The sequence below is a fragment of the Antechinus flavipes genome, chromosome 6, assembly GCF_016432865.1.
Source record: "Antechinus flavipes isolate AdamAnt ecotype Samford, QLD, Australia chromosome 6, AdamAnt_v2, whole genome shotgun sequence".
In the NCBI taxonomy this organism is placed as follows: Eukaryota; Metazoa; Chordata; class Mammalia; order Dasyuromorphia; family Dasyuridae; genus Antechinus; species Antechinus flavipes.
This window is the reverse complement of record NC_067403.1, coordinates 153393529-153414192: the sequence shown is the minus strand read 5'-3', so window position 1 is coordinate 153414192 and position 20664 is coordinate 153393529. Positions and strand designations below refer to the sequence as shown.

Genomic DNA, 20664 nt, shown 5'->3' with positions numbered 1-20664 from the left:
GAGTACAACACATTACCAACAGAAGATATCATGGAAATTCCCCAGAAAAGGTCTGTTTTTGATCATGGGCAGGGATGATTAGACCAGGTGCAGACTTCAGGCAGGCAGTGAAAACACAGAAGGCTGCCCATCCTGAGCAGACTGGAGGGGGTACGGGGTGGTCTCAGCCAGTGGAAGGAAAATTGAGGGGAGAACTTTACTACAGTGTGAGCTACTCTGCCCTAGCAGCAAATCAGTAGATCAGCAGAGAAGCTATAAATGCAAAGGGTGAAGACAATGACCCCTAAATGCTAGAGTCTCTTGGGAGCTGGCCATACACACCCAACACCAAGAGTGACAGCACAATCTCAGAGTACAATTGTTAATCGCAGCCCAGACACTGATCCCAGTGCAGCCATTGCTGTCCCAATGATGCTTCATTGCTACTTCTTATGTCTGTAGAGGAAGGGTAATATCATTCTGCCCCAAAAGCAAACTGCAGTTGTTTTCTTTGGTTTTCTTGTTGTTGTTTGTTTGTTTGTATCTTTTTTTGTCAAAATGAGTAAAAAAATTAAAGCAAGCTCTAACTATAGATAGCTTCTATACTGATAGAGAGCAGACTTCAAACTCTGAGGAGATTAAAAACAGATTGTCTCTAATTGAAACCCCAAAGGGAGATATGATCTGGTCCCCACCATACAAGGCTCTCATAGAAGAAATTTAAAAGGCTCTTACAAAAGAGCCAGAAGAAAAATGGGGAAAGGAAAGGGACGCTTTGCAAGAGATCTGGATAAGTCATCCTACTCATTAAAAGACAGAGTGGATAAAGAAATCAACTCCATGAAAAATGGAATTAGTGAATTGGAAAAAGAAAATAGCTCTCTAAAAAATAAAATTGGCAAAATGGAAAAAAAATTCCACAGAACTAAACAACTCATTTAAAACCTCAATTGGACAATTACAAAAGAAAGTTTTAAAAGTAAATAAAAGAAAGTAATTCATTAAAATCAGAATTTAACAAATGGAAATGAATGACTCGAGGAGACACCAAAAACCAGTCAAGCAAAACCAAAAATAAATAAATAAATAAATGGGAAAAAAAATGTTAAATACCTACTTGGGAAAACAACAGACCTGGAAAATAGATCTAGGAGAGATAATCTTAGCATTATTGGACTTCCTGGAAATTATGATGAAAAAAAGAACCTAGACATTATTTTTCAGGAAATCCTCAAAGAGAACTTCCCAAATATTATTAAAACAGAGGGTAAAATAGACATTAAAATAATCCATCAATCAACTACTGAAACATATCCCAAAATCAAAACTCCAAGAAATATTGTGACTAAATTCCAGAATTATCAGATCAAGGGAAAAAAATACTACAATCAGCTAGAAAAAAAAATCCAAATACAGAGGAGCCACAATAAGGATTACTCAGGAGCTAGCAGCATCCACATTGAAGGATGGAAGAGCCTGGAATCTAATATTCCGAAAGGTTAAGGAACTTGTTATATAGCCAAGAAGAGCTTAGCCAACCAAAATGAGCATTTTTTTTTCCCCATGGAATAAGATGGACATTCAATGAAATAGGTGAATTCAATCTATTTCTGATAAAAAAAAAAAAGAACTAAACAAAAAGTTTGACCTCCAAATATAGGACTAAAAAGAAACATAAAAAGGAAACACACTTGAAGAAGGGCAGTACATACAGAGTAAAAATAAAAAGCTGGAGTAAAATCTACTATGCTTCAGGTGAAGTAAAAAAAAAAAAAAAAAAAAAAAAAAAAAAGCAGGGGTAGCCATTCTGATCTCAGATCAAGCAAAAGCAAAAATTGATCTAATTAAACAAGATAAGTAAGGGCACTTATAACTTGCTAAAGGGTAGCATAGGTAATGAAGTAATATCAATATTAAAATGATATGCACCAAGTGGGGCAGCATCTAAATTCCTAAAAGAGAAATTAAGAGAGCTGCAAGAAGAAATAAACAGCAAAACTATAATAGTGGGTGATCTCAACCTTGTGCTCTCAGGACTAGATAAATCAAAACACAAAATAAATAAGAAAGAAGTTAAAGAGGTAACTAGAATACTAGAAAAGTTAGGTATGATAGATCTTTGGAGAAAACTAAGTGGAGACAGAGAGGAGTAAACTTTCTTTTCAGCAGTTCATGGAAATATGCAAAAATTGACCATATATCAGGACATAAAGATCTCAAATTCAAATGCAAAAAAGGCAGAAATAGTAAATGCATCCTTTTCAGATCATGATGCAATAAAAATTACATTCAATAAAAAGCCAGGGGGAAATAGACCAAAAAGTAATTGGAAACTAAATAATCTCATCCTAAACAATGATTGGGTGAAACAGCAAATCATAGTCACAATTAATAATTTCACCCAAGAGAATGACAATAATGAGATGCCATACAAAAATGTGTGGGATGCAGCCAAAGCAGTAATAAAAGGAATTTTTATATCTCTAGAGGCCTACTTGCATAAAAGAGAGAAAGAGAAAATCAACAAATTAGGCTTGCAACTAAAAAAGCTAAAAAAGGAGCAAATTAAAAAAACCCCTGTCAAACATTAAACTTGAAATACTAAAAATAAAAGAAGCGATTAATAAAATTGAAAATATAAAAAAAAAACTATTGAATTAATAAATAAAATTAAGAGTTGGTTCTATGAAAAAAATCAACAAAATAGATAAAGCCTTGGTAAATTTGATTAGAAAAAGGAAAGAGGAAAATCAAATTCTTAGTCTTAAAAACAAAAAAAGAGAACTTGCCACTAATGAAGAGGAAATTAGAGCAATGATTAGGAGTTACTTTGCCCAACTTTATGCCAATAAATTCAATAACTTAAATGAAATGGAAGAATATCTTCAAAAATATAGCTTGCCCAGATTAACAGAGGAAGAAGTAAATTGGTAAACAGTCCCATTTTAGAAAAAGAAATAGAACAAGCTATTAATCAACTCCCTGAGAAAAAATCCCCAGATCCAGATGGATTTGCATATGAATTCTACCAAACAGTTAAAGAAAAATTAACTCCAATGCTAGATAAACTATTTGAAAAAAAAAAAAAAAAAGATCGAAGGAGTCCTAACAAATTCCTTTTATGACACAGACATGGTACTGATACCTAACCCAGGTAGGTTGAAAACAGAAAAAGAAAATTATAGACCAATCTCTATAATGAATATTAATGATAAAATGTTAAATAAAATATTAGCAAAGAGATGACAGAAAATCATTCCCAGGATAATACATCATGATCAAGTAGGATTTATACCATGAATGTGGGGCTGGTTCAATATTAGGAAAACTATTAGCATAATTGACTATATCAATAACCATATTAACAAAAAACCATATGATCATCTCAAACAGAAAAAGTATTTGATAAAATCTAACATCCATTCCTTTAAAAATACTTGAGAATATAGGAATAAATGGACTTTTCCTTAAAATAGTCAGGAGCATCTATTTAAAACCTTCAGTAAGCATCATATGTAATGGGGATAAACTGGAACCATGCCCAGTAAGATCAGGGGTGAAACAAGTGCTTACTATCACCATTACTATTCAATATTGTATTAGAAATGCTAGCTTTGACAATAAGAGTTGAGAAAGAGATTAAAGGAATTAGAGTAGGTAATGAGGAAACCAAATTATGATTCTTTGCAGATGATATGATGCTATAATTAGAGAACCCCAGAGATTCTCCTAAAAAGTTATTAGAAATAATCCACAAATTTAGCAAAGCAAAGTACAAAATACATCCACATAAATACTCAGCATTTTTATACATCACCAACAAAATCCAACAGCAAGAGATAGAAAGAGAAACTCCATTTAAAATAACCGTCAATAGTATAAAATATTTGGGAATCTGTCTGCCAAAGGAAAGTCAGGAACTGTATGAGCAAAACTACAAAGCACTTTCCACACAAAGTCAGATCTAAACAACTGGAAAAATATTAAGTGCTCTTGGATAGGCTGAGTGAATATAATAAAGATGACAATACTACCTAAACTAATCTATTTACTTAGTGCTATACCAATCAGACTCCCAAGAAACTATTTTAATGGCCTAGAAAAAATAACAATAAAATTCATATGGAAGAACAAAAGGTCAAGAATTTCAAGGGAACTGATGAAAAAAAAATCAAATGAAGGTTCCCTAGCTGTACCTGATCTAAAACTATATTATAAAGCAACAGTCACCAAAACCATTTGGTATTGGTTAAGAAATAGACTAGTTGATCAGTGGAATAGATTAGGTTCACGGGACAAAATAGTCAATAACTATAGCAATTTAGTGTTTGACGAATCTAAAGATTTTTGGAATAAGAATTCACTATTTGACAAAAACTGCTGGGAAAACTGGAAATTAGTATGGCACAAATTGGGCATGGACTCACACTTAACATCATATACCAAGATAAGATCAAAATGAGTTCATGATTTAGGCATAAAGAAAGAGATTATAAAAATTATAAGAATGTAGGATTGTTTACCTCTCAGATTTCTGGAGGAGGAAGGAATTTGTGACAAAAGAAGAACTAGAGATCATTATTGATCACAAAATAGAAAATTTTGATTATATCAAGTTAAAAACCTTTTGTACAAACACAACTAATGCAGACAAGATTAGAAGTAAATCAATAAATTGGGAAAACATTTTTACAGTTAAAGATTTTGATAAAGGCCTCATTTCCAAAATATATACAGAATTAACTCTAATTTATAAGAAATCAAGCCATTCTCCAATTGATAAATGGTCAAAGGATATGAACAGACAATTTTCAGATGATGAAATTGAAACTATTACCACTCATATGAAAGAGTGTTCCAAATCATTATTGATCAGAGAAATACAAATTAAGACAACTCTGAGATACCACTACACACCTGTCAGATTGGCTAAGATGACAGGAAAAAATAATGATGAATGTTGGAGGGGATGCGGGAAAACGGGGACACTGATGCATTGTTGGTGGAACTGTGAACGAATCCAACCATTCTGGAGAGCAATCTGGAATTATGCCCAAAAAGTTACCAAATTGTGCATATCCTTTGATCCAGCAGTGTTTCTATTGGGCTTATATCCCAAAGAAATATTAAAGAAGGGAAAGGGACCTGTATGTGCTAAAATGTTTGTGGCAGCCCTGTTTGTAGTAGCTAGAAACTGGAAATTGAATGGATGTCCATTGATTGGAGAATGGCTGGGCAAATTGCAGTATATGAATGTTATGGAATATTATTGTTCTGTAAGAAATGACCAGCAGGATGAATACAGAGAGGCTTGGAGAGACTTACATGAACTGATGCTAAGTGAAATGAGCAGAACCAGGAGATCACTTTACACTTCAACAATGATATTGTATGAGGATGTATTCTGATGGAAGTGGATTTCTTTGACAAAGACTCAATTTCAATTGATAAATGATGGACAGAAGCACCTACACCCAAAGAAAGAAGACTGGGAAATGAATGTGAACTATTTGCATTTTTGTTTTTCTTTCTGAGTTGTTTTTTACCTTCTGAATCCAATTCTCCCTGTGCAACAAGAGAACTGCTCGGTTCTGCACACATATATTGTATCTAGGATATACTGCAACATATTTAACATATATGGGACTGCTTGCCATCTAGGGGAGGGGGTGGAGGGAGGGAGGGGGAAAATCGGAACAGAAGCCAGTGCAAGTGTAAAAAAAAATTACCCTGGCATGGATTCTGTCAATATAAAGTTATTATAAAATAAAATAAAATGTTAAAAAAAATTTCTTCCCAATTACATGTAAAGATAGTTTTCAACATTTATTTATTTATTTATTTTAAATTATAGCTTTTTTATTGATAGAACATATGCATGGGTAATTTTTTACAGCATTGTCCCTTGTACTCATTTCTGTTCTGACTTTTCCCTTCCCTCCCTCCAGCTCTCCCCTAGATGTCAGGCAGTCTTATACATGTTAAATATTCAACATTTATTTTTGTAAGGCTTTGTGTTCCAATTTTTTTTCCTCCCTTCCTTATCTCCCCCTTCCCCAAGAAAGCAAGGAATCTGATATAGATTATATATGTACAATCACTTTAAACATGTTTCCATATTAGTATTATTGTGCAAGAAAAATCAGAACAAGAAGGAAAAACCAGGAGGAAAAAAAAAATGCAAATAAAGGTCAACATACCCCATTCAGTTTTCAGAGTTCTCTGTTTGAAATTCCATCCCAAGTCTATTGGAATTAAATCACCACGTTGCTTAGAAGAGCCTAGTCCCTCATAGTTGTCAGTTAATGTTAGTCTTCTCAGGCTTTTCTGGAATCTGCTTATCATTTCTTATAAAATAATAATATTTTACATTCATATGTCCTAATTTATATAGCCATTTGAATTGAAGGGCATCCTCTCAATTTCCAATTCCTTGCCATCACAAAAAGAGCTGTTATAAACATTTTTGCACATGTGGGTTCTTTTCCCTTTTTTATGATCTCTTTGGGATCCAGATCTTGTATTGACACTGCTGGGTCGAAGGGCTTGCACAGCTTTATAGCGCTTAGGGCATAATTCCAAATTGCTGATTCCCAAATCCAGAATGGCTAAATCCGTTCACAATTCTAACAATGCATTAGTGTTTCAATTTTCCCATATCCCCTTCAATATTATCTTTTCCTATCATCATAGCCAACAAAAGATCTTTTTATCAGTAAACTTTCATCTGACTATGCCTTTGCAAACAGACCTTGTGAAAATCACTAGTTTGAACCTGAATTCATGACTTTATTCTTATTTCGAATAAATTTCATCTTTTTAGATTGATTCTGGTCTATTCTGTTCTGAAAAGGAACTTTTAATAAGATTGTTATTTTCAGGCCATTATTATTTCATGAAGATGTTTTTCAAATGAAACTTCAGGGGAATAACTTGAGGGTAAAACTCAATACTAAAGATCCCTAAACTCCACCTCTGAGTAATAGATAGATAGATAGATAGATAGATGAATTTAAGCATTGCTAGCATTCACATGATAATAAATAGAATATACAAAAGATGTGATAGAACTTTGTGACCTTTTGCAAATTCCATCACTCAGTTGTTTGAAATTTCAGTGGATAAATGCTCCAATACATTAATGTTCTAATGAGATGAATAGAAAATTCTCAAAGGAAGAAATTCAGGTTATCAATAACCATATAAAATGCTCAAAATTAATGATATGAAAATCCAAGTGCACAACTAAAGTACCACTTCATACTGACTGGGTAGGGAAAGAAGACAAACAAAATGAAAGTTATGATTGTTGGAAGGGCTTTGGAAAGAGAGGCACCCTAATGCATCTTGGATGGAACTGTGAATTCATCATACCATTTTAGAAACCAATGTGTAATTATATCAATAAAGTCACTAAATTGTGCATACCCTTTGACCCAGGAATAAAATTTATAAGTAAATATTCCTTAAAAAATAAAAGGCAAAATATACATACTAGTAAAATATTTATATTATCGGTTTTTTGTTATTCTTATAGCTAAAATCTGGGAGAAAACAGAATTGTCAATCAAATGAGGAGCTGCTGATCAAATTTTGTTAATACAAATACAATGAAATATTATTATGCCACAATAACTAACAATAAAGAAACCCAGAAAGATACATGAATTGATACAGAGTGAGGCAATCAAAACCAGACGAACAAAGTGTACCATCAATGAAATGTTGAAATGGAAAAGCTTTAAGAACTCTGATCAATTAATTTTCTAATCTTTACAAGATTAATGATGAAGCATGCTACCCACTACCTGACAGAGAAGCATTTTTTTTTTTTATTTTCGACCTGATTTTAAATCAGGTGAAAAACATTGTCAGATAAGGTTCATATGTGATTTTGATTTGCTTGTTATGAAGATTTTATTTTTTATAGGTGGAAGGATTTTGTATGTAGGAGAAAATCTAGCAATACTAATCCCTGCCCACTCCATAAAGGAATATAGAGAGGATCATTTCAGAATGTTTTTAAGCTCAGAGAAAAGAAGAGGTGAGTAGAGTGAGACAGAAATAAGCAGAACAGCTTTTAAAATATTATGTTTAATTTATTATATGTTTTCAAAGAAATGCAAACTATATAACAGAGGTTTGAAATTTCATATGCAAACCTCTCCCTGTTCTTTCTGCATAGAAAGATTCATTCTTGTTAGTATTTTCAAGTTTAGAAAAACAAAATTAATATATAATTTTAATTTCAGGGATGCTTAATAAATATGGATTTTCCTCTTACAACTCTGATTGAAAGGTGAAAATAGTATGAAGAATAAATGAATGATTTGTTTTTTATTTATTAAATATTTACTATGTGAAAAACATGATCTTAAATGTTTGGAATACAAGTAGAAAGTAAGATAATCCTTTTTCTCAAGAGCTTACATTTTAATAGATAAAATAACACTTATGGAATATTTCATCTACAAGTCAAATAGAAAGGTTCTTTAGTCCTTAAGATACAGCAGCAAAGGAGATGGTTATTCCTTTTTAATTCCCATCTCCATTGGCAAAATCATATCAGTTTCTAAGATTAAAACATGTGAGAGTGTCAAAGACTTTGGTGCCCAGACATTTCTTTTCTGTGTCCTCAATAATTAGGAATACAGTGCCTACATGGGTAGTTACTGTATTGCATCTCTGCATGGATTGCTTCCTATTATGACGCTTTTCCCTATGCTCTTGAGTTCTGGGTTCTGGGTTGTTTCCACTAGAATGTGAGAGAAGATAGCAATCAAAATAGTAATTGTAGTTTAACTTTCCCATCACATATTACCTCTTGTCTTTTCCTCAAGAATCCTTACTGCTTCAACTGTGCTGTTTTGTCAACTCTCTGGATGGCATTTGGTTGGAAGTTGGAAGGAGTTGGCACCTTTTCCACAGGAGTTGCTTCCCCAGATAGCTGGGCTGGAAGCAGGAATGGTAGTCTGGAATGTGTTGCTTCAGAAAGGCTTCAGAAAGGGCCCAGGAAGGGTTAACATGGTATTCTCCTGACAACTTCAGGAGAAATGCTAGAAGCAGAGCAGAGATCTGCACATCAAATTCATCAATCTAAACAAGACCTTTGATACTGTGAATCATGGCTTGTGGAAGATCATGGCAAAATCTGGTCACCAGAGAAGTTCATCAATATTATATGTCAGTTTCATGATGGCATGTTTGCACAAATTCTGGATGAAAGATAATACTTTCACACTTTCCCAGTCACCAGTGGAGTAAAGCAGGGGTATGTGTTTGCTCCCATGCTTTTTTAACATGATGTTTTCTGCAATGTTGTTAAAAACCTACAATGAGGACAAAAATGGCATCAAGGTTAATTATTATACTGATATTAAACTAAAAGGGTAAAATCAAGACTAAAATGAAAGGAAAGTTAATACATATTTTTTTTGTTTGCAGATGATCATGTACTCAGTACAGTCTCTGAGGCTGAGATGCAACAAAGCAAGATTAATTCTCTGATAATTCAGCTAATTTTGGCCTGACAATCAACAAAAAACAAAGGTTCTCTACCAGCCAGCACTGTACCATCTATATGTGGAACCATCAGTTACAAAAAATTGAGAAATTCTGAATTCTGTGATTAAGTTCCGTTACTGCGGCAGTGTACTTTAGTGGGATGTACAAATACATGATGAAGTTGATGCACACATTGACAGGGTTAATTCAGCCTTTGGGAAGCTCTGCAGGAAAATATGAAAGATCAGAAGCCTTAGGATGTCTACCATATTGAAGATCTACAATACTATTTTGCTGACTTCATTATTGTATGCCTCTGGAACCTGGACAGAATATTAGTGCCATGCTAAGAAATTGAATTACTTCCAAACTAACTATATTAAAAAGATTATTTTAATTTCCTGGCAAAATAAGGTGGATCAATTTTGTTTCCTTTCCTTCTTTGAGGTTCAATTACCAATTCTAGGACCTGGTCACTGTCATCTAATAAGACATTCTCATAGCTTTCTCTGGAATTTGATTATTTACTTCTGTTTTCCATTATCATCTAATGCCAACTTCATACTCAAGAATTTCAATGTGCACATTTATATGTGATTAAACACCCTGACCTCACAACTCTTTAACCTTCTTAACTTTGATAATGTGCATCTTCACTCCATATGCATCTGTGGAGGTGTCATCTTGCCATCACTAATAACACATTAATCCATAATCTTACTTAGAAGAAACTGGATGATATTGGAGGATACACATAATTATTCTGATAGAGTCCACTAAAAATTTATGTGATCTTATTTCAATCAGGCCCTTGTTAGTACACAGTAATATGATTCTTTATGATGTTCTTTATTCTTTACTAAGCAAAACACCCAAATGGCTCCCAAAAAATTTCTTCTCTCCTTAGACCTCAGAGATGTCATATCTTTCCCATTGTCCTTTAATTAAAGAACTTCTTTCCCACTATTTTTTCAAAGAGTTTATGTACTATTTGAATTAGTTTTGCTTTAAATATTTGATACAATTATCTTGAAAACCCACTTGCTCCTTGAATTTTTTTCATAGGGAGTTCATTTGTGGCTTGTTCAATTTCTTTTTTCTAAGACAGAATTATTTAAATTTTTTCATCGATTAATCTGCGCAATTTATATTTTTGTAATTATTCATCCATTTCATTTAGTCTGTGGCTTTATTGTCATATAGTTGGAAAAGTTACTTTTCTTTCTTTTTCATACATTGTAAACACAAGTTTTCCATCTTTGATAATATTCCTTTAGTATTCTTCCTTTTTTTGAATGAAATTAGCCAGTGGCTCAATTACTTTTATTTTTTAATTTTTATTTATTTAGCTTAATTTTTTTTTATTTCATTTTTTAAGCTTTTCCTTTTTTTCCCTTTTTATTTGTTTGTTTGTTTGTTTACAAAGTGTGTGTATAGGCAATTTTTACAACATTGACATGTGCAAAACCAAATTTTCCTCTCCTTCCTCCCACCCTCTCCCCTAGCTGGCAGGTAATCTAATACATGTTAAATATATTGAAATACATGTTAAATCTATGTATTTATATTTATACATATTTATACAGTTATCTTACTGCACAAGAAAAATCAGATCAAGAAGGAAGGAAAAGAAAAACTGAGAAAGAAAACAAAATGCAAGCAAATAACAACAGAGAGAGTGAGAATGTTATGTTGTGTTCCACACTGTGTTTCCATGGTTCTCTCTCTGGGTGTAGATGACTTCCTTTATTACTGAACAATTGGAACCGATTTGAATCCTCTCATTGTTGAGAGCCACAACCATCAGAATTAATTGTCATATAATCATCTTGTTGTCATGTATAATGATCTCCTTATTCAGCTTATTTCACTTAGCATCAGTTCATGTAGGTCTCTGCAAGACTCTCCAAAATCATCCTGCTGGTCGTTTCTTACAGAACAATAGTATTCCATAACATTCATATACTACAATTTATTCAGCCATTCTCCAAATGATAGGCATCCACTCAGTTTTCAGTTTCTAGCCACTACAAAAATGGCTGCCACAAACATTTTTGCACATGTGGGTCCCTTTCCCTCCTTTAAGATCTCTTTGGGATATAATCCCAGTAGAAACACACCTGGATCAAAGGATATGCACAGTTTGATATTTTTTTTGAGCATAGTTCCAAACTGCTCTCCAGAATGTTTGGATACATTCACAGTTCCACCAACAATGTATCAGTGCCCCAGTTTTCCCACATTCCCTCCATCATCATTATCTTTTCCTGTCATCTTAGCCAATCTGACAGGGTTGTATTGGTATCCCAGAGTTGTCTTAATTTGCATTTCTCTGATCAATAATGATTTGGAGCACCTTTTCATCTGACTACATATAGTTTCAATTTCTTCATCTGAAAATTGTCTGTTCATATCCTTTGACCATTTGTCGATTGGAGAATGGCTTGAACTATTATACATTTGAGCCAATTCTCTATATATTTTAGAAATGAGGCCTTTATCATTGTTATTTTTTAAACTTTCAATTTTGTTAGCATAGTTTTTAATTTTTCAGAATTTTTACTTTGTTATTTAATTGAGGAGATTTATTTTGTCAGTTTTAATTTTTTTTTTTACTTACATTCTCAATTCATTGATCTTTTCTGTCTCAAGTTTACTGATGATAGAGTTTAGAGGTACATAAAAAAATTTCCCTAAGCATGGCTTTGACTACATCACATAAATTTTTTATTTGTCTCATTTTGTCATTATCTTTAATAGAATTATTTGTTGGTTCTATGATTTATTCTTTGGTCAGTTTTTTTTTTTAGGATTAAATTGTTTAGTTTCCAATTAATTTTTAATCATTGCTTCAAACAATAATTAAATGTAATTTTTGTTGCATTATGATTTCTAAGAAAGGTATTTAATATTTGAAATTTCTTTTCTGCATTGGTTTATGAAGATTTTGTGCCCTAATACATGGTAAAATTTTTTAAAGGTGCTGAAGATAGGTATACTCTTTTTCAGTCCCATTCTATAATCTTCCACTGTCTATTGCATCTAATTCTTCTAAAATTTATTCATGGCCTTAACTTTTTTCTTGTTTACTTTTTGGATAGATTTATCTAGGTCTGATAAAGGACAAATTGAAGTCCCTCGTTATTAGAGTATTACTGAATACATACTCATTTAATTTTTTTTCTGTGAGAATTGAATTGTGGGGAAGCTGGATGGAACAGTAGAAAGAGCACCAGTCCTGAATTCAGCAAGACCTGAGTTCAAATATGGCTTCAAACACTTAGTACTTAACTAGATGTTTGATCCGGGGCAAGTCACTTAACCCCAATCAAGCCAAACCAAACACAACAAACCAAACCAAACAAACAAACCAAAAACACAAAATTAAAAAAAAATAAATGCTATACCTTTTGGTGCTTATAGATTTAGTATTAATATTATTACTTGTCTAAGATACATCTTAGCATAATGTTCCCTGCTAATCTTTCTTACATGAGTCTATTTTTGCTTTTGTTTTATCTGAAATCATAATTGCTACTCTTGACTTTTTTGTTTCACCTATTACATTTGGTTCTAACTTTATCTCTGACTCTGTTACTTTATAATTAAAGGAAATGCTAAATTTTAGTTAGATATTAGGGAAAATATTTTTCATCTAAATTTATGAACCCCCTGAAATAAATAGAGACCTTAAGGGGATCCTAAGTTAAACATTTCTTACCACTAAATTTCCTTCCAGTCCTAGATTCATAAACCAATTCTAAAACTTTAGAACTTTGCTTCTAAGATTAGGCTCTGCTTCCTCTTTTACTGTAATATTATTTATATAGTGTCCTTCTTGCAAGTCCCTAATTGTCTCTACTATAGTATGAGAGTATCTCATGGTATACAATATCCTAAGTTCCAGGTGGTTCGGTCAATAACATTCAGAGTCAAGAAGACCTGAGTTCAATCAAGCTTCAGATACACTAGTTGTATGTTCCTGAGCATATCATTCAAACTCTCAGCCTCAGTTTCCTCATCAGTAAAAGAGAGATTGAAAAAATATCTCTCTCCTAGGTGTGTTGTGAGGATCCTAAGACAAAATATATAGTGTATTTTACAAACCTTAAAACATTATCTAAATGCTATGTATCTATCTATCTGTCTATCATCATCATCACTTATCTACTCTATGTATTTGAAATAAATTACAAGGACAGAGTCTCTTATTAAACACTGTTTGGTACAGATATATCATACAAAATGATCTCTTAAATATTTGCAATGTTCCTTTACACTGATCTATACTATTTCAATGACAAGGCTAAGGAAGCGCTTTCTTAGCTGTATAAGTTTCTATAGAATTAAAGTTCATTTGAGTCAGGATCTCAGGAACTTCTTCCTAAGTGGCAGGTCAAATTTCTTCTCCTCTAAGTCACTGACTCATGGGTACTCCCTATAGAAATGTTCCAATTACTTTTTCCATGGGTTTAAGGCACTTGGCACCTATCTATAGCTATATCTATATATTATCAACCATCATATAGCAAAATACAAATAAAGTACCATTTAATAAAATGTGCAAGGAATTAATACAACTCATTTTCCCAAGTACTGAAGCAAGTTGAAAATATAAGTTCTATAAACTAATGCAATAAATAACAACAAAGGATTATTGTGAGAAAGGAGGATTTTTCTGATTATAATTCTCATGTTTGAGGTACATATAAAGAAGGGCAACGCTGTTCTACATGGCCCTTGTTAGCTGTTAGAGAAAAAAATTGAACTGAGTAGACCATGATGTTGACATAAAATTCTTTTGTGTTTATTTTTTCTTTATTATTCTATGGGAAGGGGAAATGGTTCTATTAAAAGAAAAAATCTTTATTCATCATTTCTGAATGCAATTTTTACTCATTTTTCATCTTTTATATGCTTGTATCTAGTTCTTTATTTCTTTCTTTTTATTCTGTGCACAAGCATGTAGGCATCTCTGAGTATACATCTCCACTCTTTCTTGGTCACATTTCCCTTCCTGTATTGTCCTCTCCATTGTTGCTAATCCTTTTCCTGTATTTTCATCTCCATTCCTCCAATACAAAAGAGAAGAAGTTGGGGAAAGGGGGAATAGTTAAAATGGAGAAATGATATCTTTAAGGTGGAGTAAAGGGAAGGAACCCTGGAGTGATCAATAATATTATCTGCCATATTGCCCTAAGAATGCTTAGTCTTGAGATATATATATAGCACTAGTGTGGCTATAAGGAGATGCCAGAAGAAGGAACCTAGAGAAGCAAGTGAAACAGAAGAGAAAAGCAAATAATAGTAGGGACTAGGTATAAGAAAACTTATTAGGAAGGAATTACAAAATGACTTACTCTTCAGTCAATACAACCCTCCCTAAGGAACATTATCACTAAATCTCTTCCTATTTTATCTTCCCCAACTAAACAGTACAAATACTTTCTACTTATTTCATGAGCAATTTATATAAGAGAGACTTACTTGGATCCTAGTGTTTACAATCTAGAATTCTCACAAAAATATTAAATTGGATGTCTTCTAGTCAGTGTATAAACATATATTAAGTATATAATATGTGTCAGGGATTATGCTAAGGACCAAGAATACAAAATAGAAGGAAAATACAATCCTTACCCTCAAAGAGCTCATAATCTAATAGAGGAGACAACAAACAAATAAGTTTAAACAAGTTAGTTGCAAAATAAATAGAAAATAATTAATGAAAAAAGACATTAGAATTATGACAAGTTGAAAAAAGTTTTCAAAGTAAAGATGAGTTTTTGTCTGGAACTTGAAAAGAAATAAGGAAGCCAGGAGGTGCAGATGAGGAGAGAAAACATTTCAGATATGTGGATAATCAAAGAAAATGCCTGGAGCTGGAGTTTCAATGCCAAAATGGCAACAGTCAGAAACTCCCCACAACCCTCCAAAATTTCCCTCCACACAACCTTAAAAAAACCTAAGAATCCATTTTGAATGTGGAAGCAATTTACTAGTCCAGGAGAGCATAAAGGGTAAATTGTAAAGATCTGCCTCACTAGTGTGGGAGGGAAGCTCGGTAAATAAACAACAGCAACAGGCCACACTCCAGGAGCCCTGCAGTGAGGCCTTAGAGCAAGCCACAAACAAGGTCTGCCTCCTCCACCACCCTAGACAAGTCAGCAGTCCCTAAAGACTAGCCACATAGCAAGGCCCTATCTTTGTTGCTGCTCCTACCCACAGAATAAGTAAGCAGAAAAATCCTGACCCTGGGGGAGGCCAATAGGAAGGTACTGCCCTCAGTACAATTCTGTGGAGAGGTTCCCCCATGCAGTATAATCAAACAACTAGACACTGAAGCCCAGTGAAAGCCATCAATAAAATTCCAAGCTCCATTGCAAGAAGGTTTGGATAGCAAGCAGAAAAAAAAACAACTTTTACATAAAACTATAATTATTGGGGGGGGGGGGAGAAGGGGAGAGGTAAAAAGAGACCGTAACCACAAAAAGACAGGGAAGATCAAGGCATAAATTTAGAAGAGGAGTTCTACCATATTCCTTTTATGACACAATTACAATGCTGATACCTAAACCTAAAAGAGCAAAAGAGAAAGAAAACTATAGATCCAATTCTCTAATGAATATTGATGCAAAAAATTTAAATACAAGGCTGAAAAGAAGATTGCAGCAAAATATAACAACAATGATACATTTTTTTAAAAGCTTTTTATTTACAAAACATATGGATTGGTAATTTTTCAACATTGACCCTTGCAAAACTTTTTGTTCCAAATTTTTCCCTCCTTCCTCCCATCCCCTCCCCTAGCTGACAGATAGTCCAGTACATGTTAAATCTAATATATGTATATATATATATATATACACATATATATATATATATATAATATATATATATATATAATAGTTATTTTGCTGCACAAGAAAAATCAGATCAAGAAGGAAGAAAGAAAAAGAAAAACTGAGAAAGAAAAGAAAATGCAAGCAAATAACAGAGAGAGTCAGAATGCTATGTTGTGTTCCATGCTGTTCCCACAGTTTTCTCTCTGGGTATAAGTGGCTCTCTTCATTACTGAACAATTGGAACTGGTTTGAATCCTCTCATTGCTGAAGAGAGTCATGACCATCAGAATTGATCGTCATTTAGTCTTCTTGTTGGCATATATAATGATCTCCTGGTTCTGCTCATTTCACTTAGCATCAGTTCATGTAGGTCTCTCCAAGGCTCTCTGAAATCATCCTGCTAGTCGTTTCATACAGAACAATAGTATTCCATAACATTCAAATACCATAATTTATTTAGCCATTCTCCAAATGATGGACTGACACTCAGTTGTCAGTTTCTAGCCACTACAAAAAATGGCTGCTACAAACATTTTTGCACATGTGGGTCCCTTTCCCTCTTTTAAGAGCTCTTTGGGATATAACTCCAAGAGAAACACTGCTGGGTCAAAGGGTATGAACAGTTTCATAACTTTTTGAGCATAGTTCTAAATTGCTCTCCAGAATGGTTGGATCCATTCACAGTTCCACCAACAATATATTAATGTTCCAGTTTTCCCACATCCCCTCCAACATTCGTCATTTTCCTGTCATTTTAGTCAATCTGGCAAGTGTGTAGTGGTATCTCAGAGTTGCATTTCTCTGATCAATAATGTTTTGGAGCAACTTTTCATATGACTAGAAATAGATTTAATTTCTTCATCTGAAAATTGTTCATATCCTTTGACCATTTATCAATTGGAGAATGGCTTGAATTCTTATAAATTGGAGTTAATTCTCTACATATTTTATCAGAACCTTTGAATATAAACATGTTTTCCCAATTTATTGCTGCCCTTCTAATCTTGTCTGCATTAGTTTGTTTGTTCAAAAACTTTTTGACTTGATATAATAAAAATTTTCTATTTTGTGATCAATGCAACACACATTCTTATTAAAAGCACTAGAAATAAATTGGAATTACTTAAAATAATAAATAAAATGTATTTAAAACTACCAACATGCATTATCTGTAGTGGGCATGGCTGGAGGCTGAAGAAAGCAGAGGCAGAAGTAAAGGACAAAGCTGCAAGAGCTCTTAGAACCAAGCAGAGAGATGGGCCAAGAAAACTAACCGGGCGATTTTTGGAGGAAGCAATAAAAGATTTGAACTTTTAGCACCTGGATCCATTTGGGTGATTATTACTTTCAACTGAAACTAAGGCTGCCTCCAGAAAACCTCCCCAAAAAACCTGCTCCCAGAGAGAATCATTATATTATTAAAGGAAAAAAAACACCACAATTTTAATTGTTATTTTCTTAATGTTTGCCATATTTTCTCTTTCACCTGGGAGCTGTAGAGTTTATAATATTTCTGGGAGTTTTTTTTTTTTTTAATTTAGAGACTTCTTGCAGGAAATGATCACTGGAATCTTTTGTTCTCTATTTTACCCTACAATTCTACGACAACAGGGCAGTTTCTTTGATAGTTTCTTTTTGTTTGGTTGTTTAAAGGCAATTGGGGGTTAAGTGACTTGCCCAGAGTTACACATCTAGGAAGAGTTAAGTGCCCAACACTTTGAGATAGTATTTGAACTCAGGAACTTCTGATTTCAGTGCCAATGCTCTATCTTCTGTGCCATTTAGCTGCCCCTACTTGATAAATAGGCTTGTTTTTTGATAATGGCTGTGAGGCAGTCCAATAATTCTTGGATTATTTCTCCTTGGTTTATTTTCCAGGTCAGTTGTTTTTCATCAAAAAAAAAAAAAAAAAAAAACCAAGAATTTTTTTTTCTATTTTTCATCCTTTTATCTTTTTAAAAATTCTTTTTATGTCTCATCTTTATTAGCTTTATTTTTTCCAGTGAATTTTTTTTCTTCAATTAGCTTTTGTACCTCTTTCTCTATTTGGTCAGTTCTACTTTTTAAGGACTTGTTTTAGTCGATGAAATTTTTGTACCGCTTTTTTTTTCATTTTCCCAAATTTCCTCTATAAGGAGTTCTACTAAACGAATTTTCTTTCTTTTTTTTTTTTTTTTTAACAATTTGGACAATTTTGTTTTTTAAAGTGATTTTTATCAGCAGTTTTGTGACTCCTTTTCCAAACTGTTGATTTCCTTTCCAAGATTTTCTTACATCATTTTCGTTCTTTTCCCAAATTTTCTTCTGCCTCTTTTGATTTTTAACTTTTTAAATTCTTCCAGGTATTCTTTTGGGTTCTGTGACCAATTCAAATTTTTCTAGATTTTTCAGGTGTATAAGGGCAACACAAAGAAAGGAATTCCAAGTTCTATACCTGTGAGTGTTGTGAGTTGTTATGTCACTTTAAATTTGAGTCTACTTTTTTCATGGATAATGTTTGTAAGATAGCACACTCAAGATTTATGAAGAAAATTTTTTATTATATATATTTTTACTATGCCATCTTACTTAAAAAAATTTTGTTAAGTGGTAATTGTGAATACTAGATAATTTATAATAATAGGAAACAGGGGCAGCTAGGTGGTACAGTGGATAGAGCACTAGCCCTGAAATCAGGAGGATCTGAGTTCAAATCTGGCCTCAGACACTTAATACTTCCTAGCTGTGTGATCCTGGACAAGTCACTTAAACCCAATTGTCTCAAAGGGGAAAAAAGAGGAAGCAAATTTGTGGCATGCCGACCTCACAGTGTTGAGCCAGAATACTAAGAATAGTAGCTAACCTATCGTGACTTGACCAAAGAGAATGTTATATCATAGAAACTTTATCTGGAATATATTTGAGTCTCCTAAAGATTTTCAGTTATTGACTAGGAAAACTATCCATCTCTGATTGTATTTTATTGGATGCCCTAATCACATTTCTGGTATGTTTCCTTTACAAGTCAGACCAGTTTATTTAAAGGGACTTTAGTATGGTTAAAAGCCTAAGTACTATATGAACAGTGTGAATTTTGCACTCTTCAAATTTTGGTGTTTGGTAATTCACATAGAGCTCAAGACATTTCTTTTTTTCCTTTCAGCCGACTAGCCCAATTTACATTTCAATCCTATATGCACACAAAGAAACTCTAATGGATGTTTACAATACTAGACATAACTTGAGTCCCGGTTTTTATAGACACACACACACACTAACTCAACATCAATTCCCACAACACTAATTATATTTTCTACTTCTGGAATATTTTAAGTGTCCATATTTTCCCCTATCTACCTTTTTCTTCTTTTTTTCCCTATAAACACAGGAAGCTTAACATACCAACATACAGTATAAACCCAAAATTCTTGTTGGTTCAATTAGCTCATTAATTTAAAAATATATCCTTTCTTCTCCTCCTACTTACTTTTCCTAGGGACAGTAGAAATGTTTCTGAAGTTATCCTCCTATCCCCTTTTAGCTCACTACTACTTTTTCCAATATTCATGTTGCTCAAAATCAAAGCATTTGAGTATCCATCTTCTCTCTTAACTGTTCTTCTTATATAATTATACATATATGCATAATTATCTAATAAGTGTATAAATCATTTTTTGTTAATTTATTGATTTCTTCTAACTTAGCCACCTAGATTTGTAAATTTTAGTTTTTCATTAGAATGTGATGCTACCAGCATTTATTCAATATCTTAGATTGCATGGAGATTTCCAGTGAAATTGTTTAGTTAATTAACCATGTCCAACTCTTTGTGTGAGGTTTTCTTTGTAAATGTTGACATTTTCTTCCCTAACTCATTTTACAGATGAGGAAACTGAAATAAATAGGGTTAAGTGATTTGCCTAGGGATACATTGCTAGTAAATGTTAGAGGCCAAATTTGTACTTTGGTCCTTCTGACTCTAGGGGCGACATTCTATCCATTGTTCCTCCTACCTGCCCAGAGATTCCCATATGAACCAACATTTCTATCATTTAAATTCTCCTTCCCATTCTTTACCTACTATTCTTTAAAGAGAATTAAAGATCTCCCCAGTTCACAGTTGTTTTAATTAATGTTGTACTCCTGGTCTCATCTTTATATACCTATCTTACAATATTAGGGTAGATTCTCATCCTACTTCTGGATTTTTGATTAGCTTAAATAAAAGAAATTTTCCATCCAATCAGATCACCCTGTCCCTTGAGATAATTTCATATTATGACTCTCCTACTCCCAGTCCCTATGCCCCATTGTTTTTACTGGGATTATATATTTTTATTTGGAATCCCTCTCTGAT

General features: G+C 33.1%; 1 long non-coding RNA gene across 3 annotated transcripts in view; it reads right to left on the bottom strand.

Annotated features, from left to right (window-relative positions):
* LOC127540920 (uncharacterized) overlaps positions 1 to 20664 on the bottom strand; it is a 99997-nt gene that overhangs the window by 56445 nt on the left and 22888 nt on the right. Inside the window, exon 6 of one of the 3 annotated variants that reach the window (XR_007948311.1) lies at positions 6180 to 9308. The exons of 1 other annotated variant lie outside the window; for it this stretch is intronic. This is a non-coding gene — a long non-coding RNA (uncharacterized LOC127540920). The remainder of the gene's footprint in view (positions 1 to 6179; positions 9309 to 20664) is intronic. One more of the 3 variants, XR_007948314.1, reaches the window with a different exon arrangement.